We start from the raw sequence: 21,864 nt of genomic DNA on the forward strand, positions 1-21,864 counted from the left end.
AAAAAGCAAGTTTTGAGACAAATGAGTACAAAATTTACTGTAATTACATGAAACTTCCCACAGTAAAAAGGAGTATGATTTTCTTCAGGTAACTAAAACAGGATATCTAACACTTCTAACACTTACACTATTACCTACAAATCAAGGAATCATAAAATATACAGATGCTGTATTAACGCCCAAACCATCTTAAAACACCGTGGGTGAAATTTTGGTCCCTTAAAGCTGACATCAAACTTTCTGCTAACTTTGACAGCGACAGAATTTGATTATTTGTGCCAACTCAGAAAGCAGAAAAGGGTAAAGAAAAGGCTTTGAAATAGAAAACTAAAACAATAAATAAGATTGCTTTAATCACCACTTCTGATGTCTTTGATCATGCAATTTCTGTCCCTCCCTCTGCTATGCCAACAAGCCAAAGGTTCAGTGCCTGGGTAGTTGATTTATCACTCCCTGTGACAGAGATTTGGACCATGCCCTTCCTACTGCTTCATGCCTAGCAAAACACAACACAACAGCTCTTACACCAGTTGCATTTTAACAGTGCAGGAAAAGATCCACAACATTAAAACTCAGATTTGCAGTGACTCTGTCCAGAGCACTGCACTTCCTAAAACTAGAGTTGGTTTTTTGGGGGTTTGTTTTTTTTTGTTTTGGTGGTGTTGTTTGGTTTTTTCGGGTTTGGTTGGGGTTTTTTTGGTTGGTTTTTGGAGGGAAGTTCCTCGGTGATCAGTGCGCAAGGGATCTTGCAGGAGAAGGGGTGGCAGAATTTGGCTCCAGTCCCAAATGAAAGGGTGTTCTGCAACTATATGGTCACCTCTTCAGATATACTGCAGAGACCTCAAAGGAAGAACATTTCTGGAAATCAAATGGCTCGATGAGTCCAACAGAAGAAATATACCTAAAGGCTAAATGTCTTTCATAAGAAACTGGACTCCAATGACAGCTGTTATTTATACACAAACCACCCATTCTGGGGAACCTAAACAGCAACTATATCAGTGAATGAAGGGCAAAGCTTTCACGAGAGGCCTTAATGAATGAGTTGAGGCAACATTTAGTGCCTCAGCCAGCTGAAAAACAAATTCTGCAGCACTGTATGAACTTCTACCAGATTAGTGTTGCTACCGAGAAGTACATTGAACTCCAGTACTACTTAATTACTATACATATGTGCTTTTTTTTTAAGTATTTTTAAATATGTTTATAAACATCTCAAATTTAGCTCACCGGTTTTCTTTAGTTCCATCAGTAATTATTATTTCAGTGCCAACAACAGGCAGATAGAAAAGTAATTAAATTTTCAGTTCACACAAATGCATGCAACATTTGCACTGGACTAAGCACGAAGTTTGCTTGCAACAGCAAATATAGAGAGGCAACACTTTCTTAAATGTTGTCTTTTAGACCGATGCAACCTCCAAAAACTTCCTTTTTAATATTGTCCACATTGCTTTTACAAGACAAAGCTGTGCAAGGCATGAGCATGTGAAGAAGAAACACTGACTTTGTTTTGAAGTGAGAATTCTCAATACCTACTATGTGTCATTTTCTTTTCTGATCTCTGATTTCCAAGACCATTTTGCTATCCTATTTAATATTAGCCTGTATTACACAGGCAATGATTTCAAAATGTGTTATTCTCAAATATGAAAGTATAACATGTTTTTTAAGAGACTAATTCTATATGCAAATTCAGCAGAAGACTGTAAGGAATATTTGATGTACATAATTTTAAGAAATAATAAAAAAACCCCACTTCTCTGATATATCAAGGTAGAAGACAATACACCAGCAGATCATGCTGTGAGATTTCACAGGACACTGGAATGGTGGAGCACAAACGAGAGTTCACCTTCAGGAGGGGAGTACATCTCTGAGCAGACAAAAAGCAGCAGCTGTCAGAATCTCAAGCAAGGATGTCCACCGCCTGTTAATGACAGTGGTAAGGCTCAGGTGGGAGAACAATCATCTATCCAGACTGCCAGAGACCTTAGTAAAATGTCTCTCAGAGAAATATAGACACAAATCCTCCTTTTGCTCCCATGCTCACACACAGAGCACTGCTGTTTCTGCTCAAGGCGTGGTCTTACAAACCAGGAAAAACCTGGGGTAATGCTTACTGTATATCAGCTACACTACCTACGCACACCAACTCCCACCCACTCTGTGTTACAGTGGAGGAGGATGGGCTCTCTAGCATGATGGATGAGCTACACCTTGCTGGCCGCAGAGCAAGAGTGGACACACTGATAGTTATCCTGTGGGGACACAGATTAGCACCCTGTGCTCCCCTGGGAAGTTGCATTCTCCTTCACACTGTACCACGGTCCACAATCCCAACAGTTCCACAGGGGAAAGGTGCCACTTTGCTCCTTTCATTCCAGCATTCTGTCAGCACTGCCAGCTTACAGAAGCATCAAACTGGATATACATAACGGGGACAGCTGTCCTGTGGATGGAGAGTAGCATCATTAAACTTTGTCAGGCATGCCTAAATTTTTGGTGTTGTTTTTAGTAAAGCTGGTGATCCTTGCTAACGGTGTAGATCAGCTGTTAGGCCATGGTGGACAAGGCTGTGACAGTGAACACCAAGGAAACAGGGAAAGCAATGCACAACAAGAAAATAAGGGTAGGCAGTAACTGCAGATAGCCAGCTTTGGAGACAGGAGTATTATCTCACCTTGAAGCTTTTAGGGCCTTATATATTTCTTATGGGATTACCCTGCAAAAAATGCATACACCAGATTGATTCTTTTAGGAAATCAGTAACTTAGTTTTACTGAGTTTATCTGCTGTTGCCTGCCAATAAGAAATTGTTTCCTGGATACACAGCTTAAACAGCAGGCCACAAGACTTCCTTCAGTACACCAATGTTTTCTGCTTCCTCAGCCTTTTCTGCACATTTCTCCTTGTACACTATGCCTGAATATCAGCCACGAGGCCTTGTCCAAATAGCCACAAAGCTTCTTTCTTCATTTTGTATTAAGGTTGAATGTACATTGTTGGTACTGACATTATCTATTACTGAAACAGTTTTTAAGATTACTCTATTCCACAGTTTTTGTGAAGGTACCGGTGGGTATTCTTCTCACGTTTCATTACTTCCCCAATCAGTCCATCACAAACTTGGTGGTTTTCTTCCTCTCCTTGGTCTACAAACTTTTGTTTGGTATTTTCTCATCCAATCAACCCCATGAGTAAGACTTTTACTTGCAAATGAGGCAAATAACCAGGCCTTGCTTTTAATTACTTTAACCTGGGAACAATTTGTTGCAAGAGTCTACAGATGGAGTGCTGCCCCTTTCCAGGCATTTTCTAAACTGCAAATCAGTGCAGGGCCTTGCCTTCCTCATAAGATTAGGTTTTAAGCCAGCTCTATGTCCTGAACATACTTTGCTGGAATACTTAATATAAGTCCACTGACACTAACAGAACCAGCCTGAACGACTCTGCCTGTATGGGTGGCTGCTGTAACAAAATTCAGCATAATGTAAATGAGGAAACAATCAAACTTGTTACTGTGATTCACAGAACAATTTCAGGTTGCAAAGCTGAACAGATGGCATTTGTGAGCTTTATTCAATATCTTGGATTTTTTAATTAGATTCCTGTTCATGTCAGTCTGCTGGTTTACAGCAGGAGACCCCAAGTTTCAAAGTAACCTTAGGAATCCCATTGCTCTATCTGATAGAAACCACTATGTCAGGAAACTGCTGCAGGCATAGCTCCTGCTGCTTCCACACCAAGAACTGGTCAGCAGGTAATTAAAAGAACAAAATTAAAGGGATAGTCCAAAAATGCAGCTATGCTTTAGCCAAAATGCAAATTAGAGCTTTAATGCACCACACTGTTTTATAATTTTAGGATGCTCTTTGTATGTTTATCATTAGGAGTCTGTATGCCATAATTTTCTCCTCCATGTCTTCATGTGGTTCTCAAATTCACCTTCTGCCACTGACAGGCTCCCTCTCGGTTTTCACTGCAGGTGGGCACAATGAAACAAAATGAAACAAAATATACTGACTGATAAAAAGCTGAAGAACTAGAAAGGGAATAAATAGTGCATCCCTCCCACAGCACTCGACTGTGGCAAATAGCACCAGCAGACTCTGATGGCTGTGGGTACAAATGCCCCAACAGACACTAGTGTTGTTAAATTTTAGAATCAGGTTCAATACTTCCTTTTACCAATACAGATCAAACAATCAACCAAACAAGCAAAACCAATCAAAAACCCCACAAATCCCCAACAGATTGACTAACATAACAAATTAGGACTTTTATGAGTGCTGCAGTCCATAAAATCTCTGTGACACTTTTAATCTGTGGCAATAGAGTATGACACAGCACATTGGAACAGTAAGTCTAGCTGTATCAATCACAATGGCACAGCTTTACGGCCGTCCATCAATTAGAAGTTCACTATTTTTGAGTTGTTTGTTTATATTATTTTACCTTTCTGAGGAGGGAAACTCCAAAATTCAGAAGAGCTTCTAGACTGCTGTAATCACATTCAACAGAGCACTGATCACACCTGCAAATCCATTTTCATCTTATAATATACCCTGAATGTATAAGCTAGTATTAAAATTAGCCTGTTTTAGAAAGAACGGGCCAAATACTCTGTAACCAAATAACAGCAAATGAAGCATTTGTGCATATCTACTTTTTGTGGCATCAATGCCCGAAGTCCCTTTCAAGTGGTAGAACTCAGAAGTCATTACAAAATGTAGCAATGCTCCATTATATACTGATTTTAAAAGAGATGAGTGGGTTACAAAATAAACTGAACATACACCTATATATTATTTTTTAACTCCTTGAATATTATAGACCAATCAGCTCTAATAGTTACCAGCCTGGTATGTGTGAGTCAGGGAAGAAAAACCTGCAACTCTCTGCAACTTGGAGAGTTCCCTCATTTATTCAGCACGATTTTGCCCCAAAGTATTTTGTCAGGAAAGAAAAGCAATTTTGTCCTAGCACAGAATGAGACCGAATTCCTCTGAAACTGCATTCCTTTCTAGTGGATGTGATCGTGTCAGACACACTCCTAGGGAATGAGGATGAACAGGATGCGTTGAGGTCCAACCATGCTTCCCTGTGATGTGCAAACCGCCCATAGGCCTAAACTTCCTAAACAGTGGTTTTGTCAGGGTTGTGCAGTGAACTCCAGCTTCAAAGGCCAAATGGGTCTGGATTTCGTGTTCACTAGTAGCATACATGTTGTAGTAGATAGCACAGTATTGATAACAATGTAGTAACAGCACACAGTGCTGAAGCAATCAAAAATAACCAAAAGTTGAATAAATGCTCTCAATAAGCCTTTTAAAAAACATCGTGATTAAGTCTTTTAAAAATCTCTAAATAACCCCTTTATTTCAGATGACAAAACAAAACAGGGTGGAGGAAACTGGCCCTACCATAAACTCAGCTGCACCAAGCCTTTCAAACCCTCAACCAAAGCACATCTCTCGCTCATATGCCATTCACAGTGTTTCTAACTACATCTGACAGACACCTGATGATCACCAGAGTTTAACTGTAACACTGCTCTGTCCTTTGGGTGAGACATCAGGAGCAGGTCATCACTTCACTGGTGATTTTCTGTCTAATTCTTGAATGATGCACACACCAGAAACTGCTCATCCATTCCTTCTCCTTTGAGAGGGAATCTACCACATCATAAGACACTGAGCTGAGCAGGAGAAAGCCTAAACCCCTCCCTTTCCCTACTGAGTTAAGTATAGAAAACTGCATCTATGCTATTTACAGATTTGAAGGCTTGTCTGTTTTGTAAATACAAACTATTTTGAACCCAGAGGCCTTAAAATTTGGATTAAAGCCTTGAGAGAAACAATTCACATAGCCTACATTTCCCCCTGTGCTGATGTTCACTACTGGCTGACTCTAAAGTCTCAATATGAAACATTAACACTGAGGGACTAAAACAAATTTTAAGCTGGTTGTATCTGGATCTTGGCCTATAATGTTTCATAATACAATTTACCCATTCAGAAATAAACAAACCAACAAAATAAAAGCAAACAAACCTTGCATAATTTATTTGATCTCCAAATGTCTTCTTTCTCTCTGCATCACGAGTGAAAGCACAGAGAGAGGGTGGGGTGTCCTTGCAGCTTTCCAAGCTGAAGAATTATTTGCTGGAAGTCTTTATTTTTGTAGTGCTGGCAATCTGAAAAACAAAAATTGTTTTGTTAACACCTGTATCCCTAGATACATTAGAAATAAGGTTTGTTCTGAAGCACTGCCAACTAAATGATTAACCCCTCCCATGCAAAAGCCAACAATTCTTATGCAAAAAAAGCAGCTAGAAACATCTCCACTCAATTCATACCTTACTTGCACATTCCGTGCAGACTGCTCACGCACAACAGCTAAAAAACTTCTTTCTATGTAGAAATGGAAATTAGAAACCCAGTAAAGCAACACATTACAACCATATGCTTCAAGAGGAGCTTTTGTTAAGCTGTCCAGGTTTCCATCTAGGAAACACACAACCAGGAAAGGTAGCTTGAAACGGGCCAGCACCACCACAGTCCCTTTTCTACAGTGGTGGCAGAGACCACAAACAGTACCTGTACCATAGCAGAATTGCCCATTTCCACACGTTCTTATTTAAAACTGCTAACAAATCCCAGCCAGGACCTCCGAAAAATAGCTGCACATCAGTTACAAAGAACTCCTGTGGAAGTTCTCTTACACCAACCAAGCTCAGCACTGAAAAGCCAGTCACTACTTTTGAGTAGACCAATATGGAACAATGGGCTGCTCTTTTGCCCACACCACCTGACAATGGTAAGACAGAAGACATAGACACCATCCTCAGTGTATTTGCACTGAACAAGAAGAGTGCCTAACTGAACTCCCAAAAGCTGGCACGGAGAACTTCATGCTTTACCAAGTCTGTCATTTTCATTCTGCGAAGTGTCATTCTATTATATTTTCTGTGATATTTAAATTGGCAAAGTTGATTTTAAACTGCTTCTTCATGGCACACAGCACCTTGTCAGAAAAAAACCTTTTATCTACAACAGTTAAACCGACATACCACAGAATTAAAACTAACACTAAGAATTTTATCATACTCATGCTTAAAAAGGCAGATCTTACTGAAAAGCCTGGTGATGGTCACTACAAAACTAAACAGATTCTTAACTAAAATGTTACATGTAAACCTGTAAAATAGAAACTAGGTGTTACTCCTGTCTAAAGCTGTTAAATTTCCTTTTTCTAAGATTACTAGTGGAGTTGGAGCAAAGTCCTAAACTGACTTCACTCAAAACAAAGGGTGTTTTATTAAAATAAAATGCAAACAAAATAGCAAAGAATACAAGCTGCAAAACCCCCATACAAAATGGACAAATTAACAATGGGTGAGCAAAGTAAAGAGCAGTATCAAGCTGCAAGTCACATCCAAGAGGAAACTTGAGTAATAAGATGTAAGTAATATTTGTCTTAGTTGTTACCATAAAAACACTTGTAAAGTTCCAAATACAAAACACAGACTTGCTTTGACGGTAGGGAAAGGTATGTATCTACCTACACAGAACATTTAGAGCACAGACCACCTAAGCCCTCCTAATCGTGGCTGTAAGAGACACAGAGCCAAGCACTGCAGGACAGGGTTGCAAGTGCCATGACTATGGCATTCAGATAACACCACTGTGACCCATGTGTCATGGATATCTTCTTTTGCAATGTTCACAGTGCTGCTACTGTGGTCGACCTCTATCTTTTCCTACAGAACGGCACAGCATGGATCCACTCCTCAAAGACACGCAGCACTTCCTTCACCATGATATCCAGTTCCTGAGCACCTGCAACTAAGACTCAAAAGACCTGGGTGATAACTTGCTCTCACCTACATGATTGCAAAATCCCTGAACTGAGAGGCGCCCTTTTTCTTCCCATGTTCCAGCTCACTGCAGAGGGCAGCTCGAGCATTTTCTTTTTTCGTCTGGAACCACATTTCCAGCTCTTCATAGATGTAGCTTCTTAACTAATGCTTTGATAGACATGGAGTGAGACCTAGTACAGATCTAAATAAAAGACCTATGTCAGTATACACATGTAATTTCAACAATGTAGAGTTAAAATCTGCCCTCATAGGCAAACCTGACTCCCCTGGATTTTTGCTGGTCCATAACTATATGGGGAATGCAGCGAACTGTTAGCTAATTACAACCCAGGTGACCTCACAATACTAACACTCAGTCATCCCAGATTTGTAAATGTACAGCTAAAACATTTCAATCTGGACAAGAACAGACAGAAACAAGAACACAATGTTTTATAGCAGGCAGATGGTGTACTACTTTTGATACAAAAGAACCACTTTATGGCAAAGTATTACAAGTATCCCTACCAATCAGGTCTTACTTGGATACTTATTAAGGATGATATCCTGCTCTGTTTGAAGAAAACTTCCTGGCCTGGGTAAGAGGGCCAGATTTCTTGAAGTGTTTCCAGCACTCCCAGCAAGCTACCTCTTAGGGAGGTCACAATGCTCCCCCGCAAGCAGTCCATCAAACGTTGAAGGAAGTTTGCCATAGTGAATACAAACTTCCCAGCAGTGCTCTGCCAGATCTGTGATACCCATCTTCCCAGATCTGCACAATCTTGAATTATAAGGCTTAACATAAGAAAAATCTACATTGCTCCACACATACAGAGCTTTACACGTTCAAGTACCTTTTTCTAGTAGGCTAAGAGGAAACAGGTATCTTATATCAGTGATCTTACAACACTCCTCTTTCCCCTTGCCCAAAACATGTCTTTTAAGACCAATGATTCTCATCAAACCTCTACTGAGGGCAAAGCACTTCCAAAGGAATCAATCTGAAAAAAAAAAAAAAAATCCATCACATATTAAAAAAAAAAAAAAAAAGAAAAAACCAAACAAACAAAAAAAAAAGGAAAAAAAAGAGAGAAAAAAAACAACAAACAAAAAGAAAATTATAGAAAAAGACAAAGTAGTACTTAAAAGACAAAGAACTGCTGTACTATAATAACAGTCACATAAACCTCAATACATCCCAGACTCAGGTTCTTCCTTCCTGCACATTAACGAGGACAAAAATCCCACGCACTAAGCATGGCAAATACAACACTCTAGGCTCTGTCATTTAGTTGAGGGCACACAGGTAGGCATAGCTGCGATTGTCTGAACAGAATAGATTAGGCAGTATGTGCTATGGTAAAAAAACTGCAGTTTGTCATTCATCTTGTACTCACTTTTTCATTTCCCTGTTCAATAGTGAGGTACACAAAAATAAACACCAGCAAAAGGCTGAAGTAAAGTCCTTAGTACAAAGCTACCATAGGCCTTTCCAGCTCTACTGTAAACAAAGAGTGAATTACATTATACACTCGATAGCAACACTAAAGTCACAGATGTAATTCCTCAATTGTGATTTGAGAAGGGCTGTACAAACTCAGGGCAGGTGCCATTTGCACAAGCAGTGAGCAAATACTGACTGTTGGTTGGTTGGCTTCTTTTGCCGGGTTGCCAGACATCTTCATTATAAACTATAGCCCCTGGTTAAAGCCAGTGTACAGTGACGAGGTGCTGAGCAATTCAAGAACACAACTCTACAGACACATCCATTCCTCTGAGCTGTAGTACACCTCCTGTGTTGAAAGGGAGGTATGAGATGGTACCAAACCTCAACAGGTTTGGTAACAAGAAGGAAGCAGAGAGTTGATGTTTATTCATGTGGTTCCTGGGAGAGTTAGCTACTTGTAGCTAAACTGAGTACACAATACCCTCCTATAAACTGCACTGCAAACAGCTTTCCAGGATAGTTACAGTATATACATCCAGATCTTATTCTGTCAATCATCAGATGAGAGAGATTCTGTGACATCTATGTTCAACCAACAAGCCTGTGGCAGCTGTTGTAGCTTTCTGCAACAGTCCATCAGTTTGCTGCACATGGTTTTCTTGGTTTTCCACCCTTTTTCCCCTGGAGAAATTTGGCAACAGTCTGAAGCTCACATGTAATAGCACGGAAAGCTGCTTCTCTTTATAGAAAACAAACAAAAAAAAGAATTCCACAACTTTTTCAGCCCCATGGAACAACCCTAATTGGGCCATGTGTCATACTGGACATATCAGTTTATATTCAGACATTCAGCATATAATCAACTCCTAGGAGTCCAGGCTGCCCAGTGACACACTGAGCATCAGCTCTGCTCATGGGCAGCAAACACTCCAGTCCTTGGAAAGGGACCATTGACTGGGCACATCTATTCAGCCTACCCACAATGGCAGAGCTGTGCCACAGCATGCAGCTCTGCCCAGAAGGCAGAAACCTTCAGCACAAGGAAGGTTGGACTTCACTTCCCTGTGCCTGGGTGTTTGTTCCACGAAATTTCCCGTTCCCAAACAGAGTTTCAGGATCTACCCTAACTGCTCTGTCAGATGTAGAACAGAGACAAGCAGATATGTATGTCTGGGATGATCCAAGGCATTTCCTTCCCCACCTTTCTTGCTACTTTGAAAATATAATTCTGAAAGCACTTGAAAATATTTTTTTATATTTGTTGATAATTTGCATTTCAGAGGTCCTGACCTTTTTCCTAATTTTTGACTGATCCTATGAGAAAAAGGAACATCTTGTTAACACTACTTTCCTTTCATTCACTGATTCTACACAAAACTAATGATCAACCTCTAATCCTCTAGCTCTCTATTCAGCACTTTAATTAGAAAGATGATCATTGATTAATCCACTTGAGTTACCCTGGAGAAGGTGTGACTGAAAACAGATCACTCCACCCCAGAGAAATGGGTATTAATTAGTTCTGCATTAAACCACTTTCCTCTTTATTCAACTTCAAAAGAAGTAGCAAAAACTCACAACTCAACTACGAACTTTCAGTCTCAAACTTCTGAGGTATTTTTTATTTTACTTTATTCTTTAGGAAGTCTCATATTTTCTTGCCTTGAATTTCATAATCATCTATTTAATTTTTTTGAATTATTGTGATTCTACAAAACAAACAAACCAAGGCTGGAGGTTCAATACATATTTTCAAAGCCCTGCCAAATACCTGCAGCCATGAATTAGTCAGCTACAGCAAGTAATGAGGGTTGACACTGATACTCAGTGGGAATGTACACAGCAATAAGCACATACCACAACTGAAACCAGGTATACTCCCATCCAGCCAGTGGTTTCAGTGTCCCACCTAGGAAGACAATCAAAGGGAAAACCTTATTTAAAGGTTTCCTCACTCTATTTTCAAGATCTCATTAAAATTTCTCAAGCCACAAGCTGGTCTTCAGCCTGATCATGAGTCTTTTACCCCTGAAAAGCAGGTAAGCCTTCCTTGACTGTATCTCTGCTCATGCTTCACCAGCACTTAGGGTCACGATTCTGTTTGCTGATGCTCTGAACAGCCTCAAGGACTGTCTAACTTTCATCTTTCTGTGAAAATCCCCTCCTGGTCTCCACACATGAATAGAAAGCATCCCCATACCATGCGCTTTGCCTTGCCCACTGCCCTGTGACCAAGGCAGACACCATCTCCTTCCCACAGGTTGAGTGATAGAAGCCCCAGATGATTTCAAGCAAATAACCTTCCTGCTCTGCTTCCCTTTGTCTAGGATGGTCATCTGCAAAGGGGCAGGTAGAGTTGGTTACTCAGCTTTATGTAGGAGCAGCCCTAATCCTTTTCCTGGTCACCAGAAAACGACATTAGGAAGGCAGACATGGGGCAGACAGGACAACCAGGCTAGGCAGGGCAGGGAGGAAGGAGCAGAGCTTTCTCTTCCACATCCTAAATTGCATGCTTCATATCATCTCTTCTGCTGTGCATGCTTCTTCCCATACTTGGCATTATTTATTCACTTTCAAAGCACAAGCCACCATACAGGATACAACACAGTTCCACAGACTCCTGGTACATGGTTAGAAAGGATTTTTCCACTGGCCTCTGTCAACTTAACACATAATCAATATGTGGCTTCAGCAAAACTCAAGCAAGAAAGCTGAGGGTACATTTTCAGATTCACATCTAAGATTTACATTTTTAAGAAAGCTGATTCATGCCTTTTTAAGAGCATCCAGAAACAATCTATTGCAAATCCCTTCTCTATTGCCATTATCCCTAGTGGTGAAAAGGTTTTTTCTAAAATTATTTATTTCAAGGCTATTTCATCATCCACAACATGTGAAGAAAAGAAAGTAAGCCTATGTTATTGCAAAGGACTGGAAGCAGTAACTAAATCTTACTGAGGCTTCTGATGGTTTTGCCAACACCCATAGATCAGTTCAATTATGCAGTTTTTAAAAAGGGATGATCGATAGGGAAGGGACACAGAAATACCAGAATTGAGCCTGATCTACGGGAGGTCCATCACAAAACCACAGCTTTCTACTGCTGACGGGATTATATCTGCATAGAGCACAAGCAATAGATGCACAGACCCCATCACCAGCCTGGGACTCTCCATTTCAAAATATTTTTGCAGTGAAGTAGCTTCAGAAAATAAACATTCCAAGACAGGCAAAGATCAGTCATAAACCTTTTCTGAAAGGGAGATGAACTCTCTTACTGTGTATTGGAAAGCAACACTATAAACCAGGTCAGATCTATATAAAGCAACGCTGTGGGCTTAAAGCAACAGTATTATTACTTTGTCAGAGAAATAAAAACTTTTGGCAAAAAAAAGTTGGAGATTTCTTTGAAATTTTCCATGAAGCTAACAAAAGCAACACAAAAAGCTGCACACAGAAAGGGAAGCCTTAGATTTTCTATAAAGCTAGCAGCATTACCAACAGGTCATTACTCACATTTGGTGATAGATACCAAATTTAACACTTAGATAATCTACATTTTACAGATATCATGCAGAAAGATATACTTCAGAAAATACTGTATTATCTTACATTTTTTCAAGTATTTTATTTTCTCTCTTCCAGAACATTCATCTGGTCTAATTTTTAGGACCTTACATCATGCACAAGAAAATAGCCTAGTATTTTAATTCTGCATTTACATCAGGACATTCATAATTGATTAAAAGCAACAGAAATGGTGAGGAAAATGACTTCAAAATATTAACATGAAATATAGTCTCAAATTCAGTCTCTTTTGCTTAAATATGTATTGAAAAATTCAGCAGATCAAGACAAACATTTAAGGAAAACACCGGAGTTTCTCCTTCTCACCTCAGCACCTGAACTCCCCGGGAAGTCACCCACTATTAACTCCAGCTGGCAAGAAGACAAACCTACAATTTGCCACATTGATTAACTCTTATCTAAGATCTTATAACACAGGGTCCTGAACTGCTTAATTGTTTTAGTTAACTATAGCAACAGTTACGTTTTTTCAAAATAAAGAGCATAAAGTTGATGTTAATGATAACATTTCCACTCACATAAGTTTTAATTAGTGGCATTTTTGTTGGTGGAAGCATGCTTTGAGATGGAGAGTGCTAAGGAACTATCCTCACAGACTACCCTAATTGTTTGAATAGGCTGAAAATGCTAAACAGCATATCATGAATGCTGCAGTTGCTAAGAAATGCATTGTAACATTCACCTTTGGGTGTGAAATGTGAATGCATGTTTGAAGGGTGACAAAATATCAGTCTTCATCATGGTTAGCAAAACAAATTAGCAGAACTATTGTAAAACAATCTAGTCATTTATACTCTACAAGCAATTACCTATTTGCCGCAATCCTGATCTACTTCTTAGCCCACTAATTTGGCCAAGTACCGGAGGCTGGCAAGTGCTTCCCTCTCCCTTTCCACCCCAACTGTGGAAGTATAAATTTCCTGTTTCACAAAAACTCCTGGTGTCTCTTTCGGGATCATGAAGGCATCTAAAGCACTTCTCACTAGGAGAAGCATTCTGTGTTTTCTGAGCAAGATGAATATTTTAAAAGGGCTTGAGATAGGGAGAAGCAAGAATTATCAATGTCATTATAAAAGTGAAAGAACTAGAACATGGCAAAAGAGAACACCAACTACATGAAGCCTTTGGACCTTGACTAGAGCAATGCTGACATATCAGCAGCAACTTCATTCCCACTCTGCAGAACGACAAAGACCTGACCTTAGTCTTGCCATCACCCTCAAGTCAGGAACCGCTCTTATCCTGATTTCTTCAAAAGCTTAAAGATACCGTGTATTGGATTATTGTTTTCACTGTTTTATTGAAACTTTCATAAAACATCCAGGTCGTATTTTCATGCTTAGCTACTTTTTAAACAAAATAGACAGATCCATCCCCTCTATGGAAGACTTGACTCAACAGTTGCTACTTTAAAGTAACAAAGAATTATCAGAAAAATCCTATATCCTGGCAGTACTAGAGTTTCCCTGCAACCCGGGAGAAAAAAAAAAGGTAGAAGACAAAAAGTTATTTTTTGAATCTTGTCCCCAAACTTTGGGCATCACGTCTCTCATCCTAGGAACTCCTGAGAGCAGTATATGGACTAGAGTATAAATTCTACTCTCAGCTTCATCAGAATTAACTGCATGAATGGTGACTGGTAAAACAGTAGTGATTTTCCAATTATTGTCTCAAGTATGCCTTGGCATAAAGCTTTACTGAATTTGGAAGACTATTAAACACCCAGATACCCTTTCCTCCAACAAAGCAGAGACAGTGGGAATCATGGAGCTACCCAGCTGGTTCAGTACTACCCACCATAATCATCACCCCAGGCACCGAAAGAGGCCGGTGAGGTTGAAGCACGTTTTAGAAAGTGGGAGTATTCTATGATTGTATCAGCAAACCTCTTACCTGCTCTTGTGAGCACGTGCAGATCATTTTCACCAAGTCTGGTAGGTTGGCAAATCTGTGTTGATTTCCATGGGGCTGCAAAAAGCACCCAAACTCCCCTCTCTACTCCCTGAAGGTATAATAATACTTTGAAGGAATGACTGGCTAAATAAAATTGACAAATCTCTCTATGTTTCTGTAATGCATTCTTTTAAAAACAGTTGGAGTTCTTCTGTTGAAAATCTTTCCAAGAGGTTTCAGCCTGAAGCAGAAAAAAGGCTCTGGAAATTTTTGTCTGAATGACTGAAGGCTGGCCAGAACTAAACACAGGTGAAAATATTATGCTAGAATATGGGAGGCATCCTTAAGGGTGCTCCTACTACCTCTACTGACTATATTTTATATATAATATTGTATAATGCAGTTGGAAATGTAAAAACATATTAAAACAGCTTTAAAACCCTAATGGCCCATCCTTTCTGTTATTGTTCCTTCAGTATTTTAAATAGTGGAAGGCAGGATTACTGCAGTTTTAGTGATATAAAGTATGAAACATCCAGATTCTGTGCTGAAAACCCCTCTCTTGAGGTCTGAGGTCGATAAGGGACCACCTGGTTCAGCCAGTCCTGCTACAAGCAGCCAGGTACTGCAGGCATCTTGTTCTGAAGGTTCTGTGGGCCACGTAATCCATCAGTCCACATCATGACTCACAAAACAATCTGTGAGATCTGACATGAAACCTGCAGCCTTCAGAAGGGGACCAAAGCCAGAGGCATGAACCGTACAAGAGAATGAAGACCTCACAAGGGTCCCACCACAACATGAGATTTTCTATGCTAAAGGACACAGCTCTATAACAAATCCCCATCATCCATGAAGAAAAAACAGACAAAAACATTAACCTTCTAACTCCTAAAAAGGAATTTTTAAATAACTTACATACAACTTATATCACAAATCACAGAGGTCCTCTGCTGACCCCCACATCACGCTGTATTCCTAAATCAGTGCACCCTACACCACCCCTGGGGCTAACAGTCACATTCAAAAGATGACATAGAGCAAAATCTGTTCTGAATATAACCCTCTTTACTGTGCACATGGCGAGTCTGGAAGACCAAGCTCCTAATTTAGGCACCTCAGCAGATTGCTTGTCTGAGGTAAAATAAATCTGAGCCTCAGAGTATCTCTCCTACCTCTTTTAGAGCAACAAAAAAAAAAGAGGAAAAAACCAAAGAGGAAGAAACTGCTTTTAGCAATGAAAATGTACTTTAAGAGGCTGATATCCTGTTAAAAACTTGAAGTTATAATGAATTCCAGGATTCATTCGAGTACTCCATTCTTAAAAAACACAATAATGAAAGGCTTACAGATGAAATTTAGTAGTAATGACTTTGGGGTCAAATCCATAGTGGTTTCTTTGGCAAAGCTTTCACTGACGACACTTATATGTGATTTCAATGGGTGTTCTGCCTGAAAAGGACTTTGGGATTGGCCCACAATCTGTATATTTAAGTCACCCCAGCCCCAGCATTATACAGCGCCAACCAGACACAAAACCTAACATTATTTAAACCATTTGCATGCCAGAATCTCCAATTGCAGGGTGCAAAAGCCAGCAGGAAGAATTGATCATTCCCTTAGTAGCAAACAAAAATGCAATCTTTTTTACTTGGCTTTCTTATGATATCATTTACCTTCTATAATAGCAATTGCTTTTTTTAAAACGTGGATTTGCACAATATTCAATTTGCCAGTTTCCACATATAGATACAAATTTACTGAAATAGCTGTTCACAAAATCCAAAGCCCAAGGGTGGAGTCCTAAAAATAAATATATGTAGTTTAAGTTTTTATATCCACACATGATAAGAAATCTGGTTCTTTTCTGGTGAGCCATAAAAGGGGAAGAACGGTAAAACCACAAACAGGCAAACAGAAAAGAAAAATCCATATCTTTTGCCCTACTCCCTCAAAATTGCATAGATACTTCAATGCAACCACTTGGTTAAATATTTCAAATGTTGATTTTTCAAAGTATTTAGCCATATAAACTGCCCTTTTGTTTCTGTTGGCTCCAAATATTACTAGGCTCATGAATTCTTCTTTACGTCTTATTATTAAAAAAAAAAATACAGCCAACACTGCCTTTATGGAGCAAGAAAAACCTGAGTATCATTTTCCAGTTAATTCTTCTGGATATGCATGGAAGTGAAAACAGCAACAGCAATTTTAAGCCAGGTTTTCTAGTCACTGTACCTAATCACTACCTTTTTGAAGTATTTTATTTTCCAAGCCGTACCACAGAAAAATCTCTACAATTATAACACAAACTGAAGTCGCAAGAGTGGTAGAGCAAATGCTCTAAAAACTTAAAATAGTCCATCCACCAAGAAGCAGCAGCAGGCAAAACTTCCTGCCCTACTGAATGCCACAATCCCAGAAATATTTCAAGCAGAAAGCAGTTCTTTAATTTGAAAGACTTGCACTGACAGACCTGATACTGATCTCTCACCTTCCAAATGCAAGTATTTCAGTGAAGCACTTCCATCCTGTCATTTTACACTATCATGAAAGGAAATGTTATAATTGTCACTTTCTTAATCTTTCAAGTATTCAGTTTTTTGTCTGGCTTCTGTAATCTGGGATATCGGTGACTAAGCAAGCAATTTATCTCCACTTCGATATTTTCCACTTATTTAGCCTCACATTCAGATCTCCAGCAGGTCAATGACTTCATAGACAACAGCTGTCAGTCACTGTTCTTTAATCAAGTCCATGAAAAGGCTGTTTCAAGCACCAGCCACTAGCAGGGAAAAAGAAGAAACAAAACAGTGAGGTCTATCCCCTTGAATACCACAGGTACACAATTTGCAGGTCTTTCCCTTCATTTCCTGCAACCTTCCCTCGTGTTGCATTCTTCAGGACCAGAGGACCCAGCCAGAAAGAACTCCAAATGACTCCAAATAGAAAAACATATTTTCCCTTGCACCCGAGCTGAGGAATGAACTCCACAACACGGCAGTGAAAATTTACATGCTGCTATTTTTCTCAAGAAGCGCTGCCCATCCCAACAATTCCTGGATGAAAAAACAGTATTCAAATGACAAAACCATAAGCTTACGAGTTGACTCTTTAGTCAGAGAAACAAGATTTCTTCCAACTTTAAGGAATGTGACAATAACAGCGAATCTAACCCTGCTTGATAAGTGGCAGGCAATTCTCCATATAAGGTGAAAAATGTGCTAGTGCTGCTCATGCAACACTGCTAATTCCTTCCCTGCTCTCAATATTCAAGAACATAAATGAACATATAAATCAAATTTGTAAGTAAACCTTTTGCTTGCTTACAGCTATAAACCATCTAGACCATGCTCAGCACACAAGGAATTTTGAACTTAACTATTTAATTCCTTTTAAACACTTGGTATGCAGAAACTGGCAAACTGAATCACAGAAACTCCATAAATTAATATAAATCTGAGAGGTCCCATCCCCATTCAATTCCTAAATTCCTTTTATACTTTACTATTACCCAGTCAACCTGCATACTCCAGCCCTTTACTAACAATATCGCTGGTGGCAGCGCACTCGGCAGGCCAGGAGAGCAGCCCGGGGAGGGCGAGGAGGAGGCTGAGGGCTCAGTTAGCCCAGGAGCCTAACACAACCACCAGTCACACTCCTCCAAGTCCCCAGGCTGATCTGTGGTGGAAGCACCAGGGTACTGGCACAGGACTGCTGCTACTACTGCTAAGCACTTTTATTTCAGCTCTGATGGTCCCATAATCTCTATGTAATAGCAACAGAAAAATAAGCAGCATTTACCTAGTTGTGCATTACAAGAAGATGGCAGGCATCACTCATTAAGAGACTGATGAAAAGACTTCCATTGATTTTAATGAGCTCTACATCAGGGTGTAACCCCGGAGGAAAGCTACTTTATATGATTCCTTCCCCTTAAAGCAAGTTAGAGCATCTGCAAAAGATGCATCAGTCCTGGAAATGAAATCCACTTTGTTTTGAAGGTTAGGCACACATCCCAGAGCCTCTCACACCCCCCCTTCACTGTTTTTTACACATTATTAGTTATCTTACTGGTCCTTTTTTTTTCCCCTAAGAAATAATGTACCAGTGACCAATAGGGCATAAAAGAAAGGAGATTCAGAACAAGTGCCCAGAGGTCTTTTGGAAACCATTCAAAATGACAAAATGATGGGATTATCAGGGACAGAAGACTTCCTAAAATCTTGTTGGCAATGATGGATTGCGGGGGGAAGGATTAATATGATTAAGTTATTAAAAAAAACCTCTAAGTTCATGAACTGCTTTGCAGAATTTGTACTCTAGCAGTCAGTGACTTGTATGAGAGGCACAGAGAGGAAGTTTCCACAGACATTGTACATATCCATACCAAATCTGAGTGGGAACAGTGAGAAAAAAGTTCATTATTTTCTTGAACTTTAATGAGAAGACATGGGAAAGTTTGATTTGATTATTTTACCCACAAAAATTTCAGGAATATCAGATGATAGCTTCAGATTGCCAGCCTTCCTAGTTTATCCATATTCAGCCATTTTGTAATACTCCCAAGGCATGAAAATGTAACATGATGTGCTGAGAAGGCATCATAGATCGATTAATTGCTACCATAAATGTGGGCTTCTATTAATTGGAGATTCTGTTTTGTTGACTCTTTTTGCATATCGTCCATTGCATTATCATGTAAAGTAGCAACGCCCATGAAAAACTATGGGGTAGCAAAGTATCACAGTGATATGCATCTGAATTTTAGGACTTGAATTACACTGTCAGTTGTGTTCTACAACAGAAAAAAAAAAAATCAGGAGAATTACCCCTAAACATTATTTAACTCTTACAGAATGACTCTTTTAAGCATGTTTACAGTCATTCACATGTAAGACTTCCTCATTTCCTGGAACCTTATCTAAATTCCATATGGAAGATTTTAGTGGTCTATGAAGTTGCATACAAATTAACCACACTCCAATTCATTCAGATGAAATAAAACTAAATTTAATAGTGATGACACTAGAGCTGTCAAATTATCTCAGTACTAACAACAAAAAATTCAGATCTTTTTGTATAAATTTACTTTTAAAGGACCTTAATATAGCCTTAATTCAGAGGATAACTCTGATGTGGCTTAGTACAAACATGCTTCCAGTTGAGTTGCCTTTTATTCAGGGAATGTCTATTATCCATGTGATAGCCAAGAGCTCACATGGCTAAACCTCAAACTTGAAGCTTTTCAGGGTTTAGTGCTTAAAGCTTCAGAGATTATGGCTCCTGAACCAAAACCAGTCCAGAAAGCATGGCAGGAACCAGGATAAGATACAGTAGAGAGAACTTCAGTGTACCTTTACAGACACAGCTTTTCCATAAACTTTCCGTGAACTTTGGAGGACATCATTTAATCATTACTATCTTTCTCTGCAAAATTACATATATATATATATATATATATATATATAAAAATAAAATAAATGTGTGTATATCAATAATACATACAACAATAAATACAATAATATATAAAATATATAAATACGCTTATCATAAAATGCCAATAATGAATGGAAAAAACTTAATGAAAATGATGAAAAATTGTCAATAATGTTTTGTACTGTAATACTAAGTGCAATATGATAAATAATGTATTACGGACTAAGTTTCTACAAACAACCTCAACTACAACGATTGAACAAAGAAATCCATAGAGATGAAAGGAAAAAAACAACAGCAAAACATAAAAGTTCCCCATAAAAAGGTCTTTGGCTGAGGAGCATAACTGCACAATAAGAACTTCCTGTCTCAAGAGGATATAGAGAATACAAGTGAACAAAAAATTGATATCAAGTTCTCATCCTGAGATCCAAAATCAGTTAGCTCCACATAGCTGCTTGAAGTATTTACCAAACAAGTTTTATTTGGTAGACTGTGTTCCCTATAACACAGAAGTCCCTGTGAAATGCAAAATACTACAAGAAACAAAAACGTCAGCATGTGGACCAGAGGAAAAAGAACTGTTCCAAACTGAAATAAATTGTTTTAAAAGAAACAAAATTGGTTGAGCACAGCTCAGAAGCTGGAAAAAATCTTTTATTATGATCTTGTGATGGGGGAAAAAGAAGTAGTAAAGACAAAATTTTTAAATAACCTGGACGCTTTTTTCTGATGCTTTAGGCCCATTTGTTACTCTTCATATCTGGCAAGCCAAAGGTCTTATTTTCTACACCAGTTTTATAAATAAGAAGTAGCCACTGTTTAGAACCATCTCCGTCTGAATTCAGTGAACAGCAGTTAATATCTCCCCTCCTTTACGACTGGGATTTAATGTTCATAAAGTCCAAGAGAACAAATGTAATTGACTAAAGGCAAACTTGAAAGAAGCAATAAAAGCCACCCTTTTCACCTGTTCTTAGTCCTCAGCACACACTGTCATTTACGATAGAGGGTTTAGTGAATGATCTATCAGTATTGGCCTTGGGTGACACTCTCTCCCACACAGACAACTGTGCATGTGGAGATGTTGAAGGATGTGTTCTCTAACACACATGTTGGCTCAGAGATTCGACAGTGACAATTCATCACAGATATTTTCACCCCTAGCATTATACCAACAAAAACTCAACTGTTTTATGGTACTAAACCCTTGTGTATTATTCCAGGAAATATTTCATCATAAGAGCATTGCTGATGGCCAAATATTGCAGCCAATCCTGATTCTGCCGGTGAAGAGCTTCCTCCTAGCAATGCATATTCTGATGCCCTGCCTAGCCCAAATTTAAACAACTCCAGGGACAGGGCCCTCATCCCTTCCCCAAAGAAATGTTCTACTACTTATGAGATCTGACTGTGAAGATTATCTTCTTTTTTTTTCAGATTAAACTTTCTACTAAATTTACTACTTCCAATTTTTACCATTCATAATCCTTCACAGTGCCTTAAGTAACAGCCCCTTCTGCACAAGGGTTATAGCTTTCAGGGATGCTGATTAGCATGTTAGTCCTCTCCTCATTAAGCTGAGCTATCCCATGTTCACATCTTAGTTTACTCTACTTGAACTAGTTTTCAG

The 21,864-nt window shown here is 39.1% G+C and overlaps 1 protein-coding gene across 6 annotated transcripts in view; it reads right to left on the minus strand.

Annotated features, from left to right (window-relative positions):
• TIAM2 (T-cell lymphoma invasion and metastasis 2) overlaps positions 1-21,864 on the minus strand; it is a 187,213-nt gene that overhangs the window by 134,561 nt on the left and 30,788 nt on the right. For all 6 annotated transcript variants that reach the window (XM_017822013.1, XM_017822014.1, XM_017822018.1 and 3 more), the window contains exon 2: positions 6,057-6,199. The gene's annotated coding sequence lies outside the window, so the exon portion shown is untranslated. The remainder of the gene's footprint in view (positions 1-6,056; positions 6,200-21,864) is intronic.

The sequence above is a fragment of the Lepidothrix coronata genome, unplaced genomic scaffold (assembly GCF_001604755.1).
Source record: "Lepidothrix coronata isolate B3197 unplaced genomic scaffold, Lepidothrix_coronata-1.0 Scaffold94, whole genome shotgun sequence".
Taxonomy (NCBI): Eukaryota; Metazoa; Chordata; class Aves; order Passeriformes; family Pipridae; genus Lepidothrix; species Lepidothrix coronata.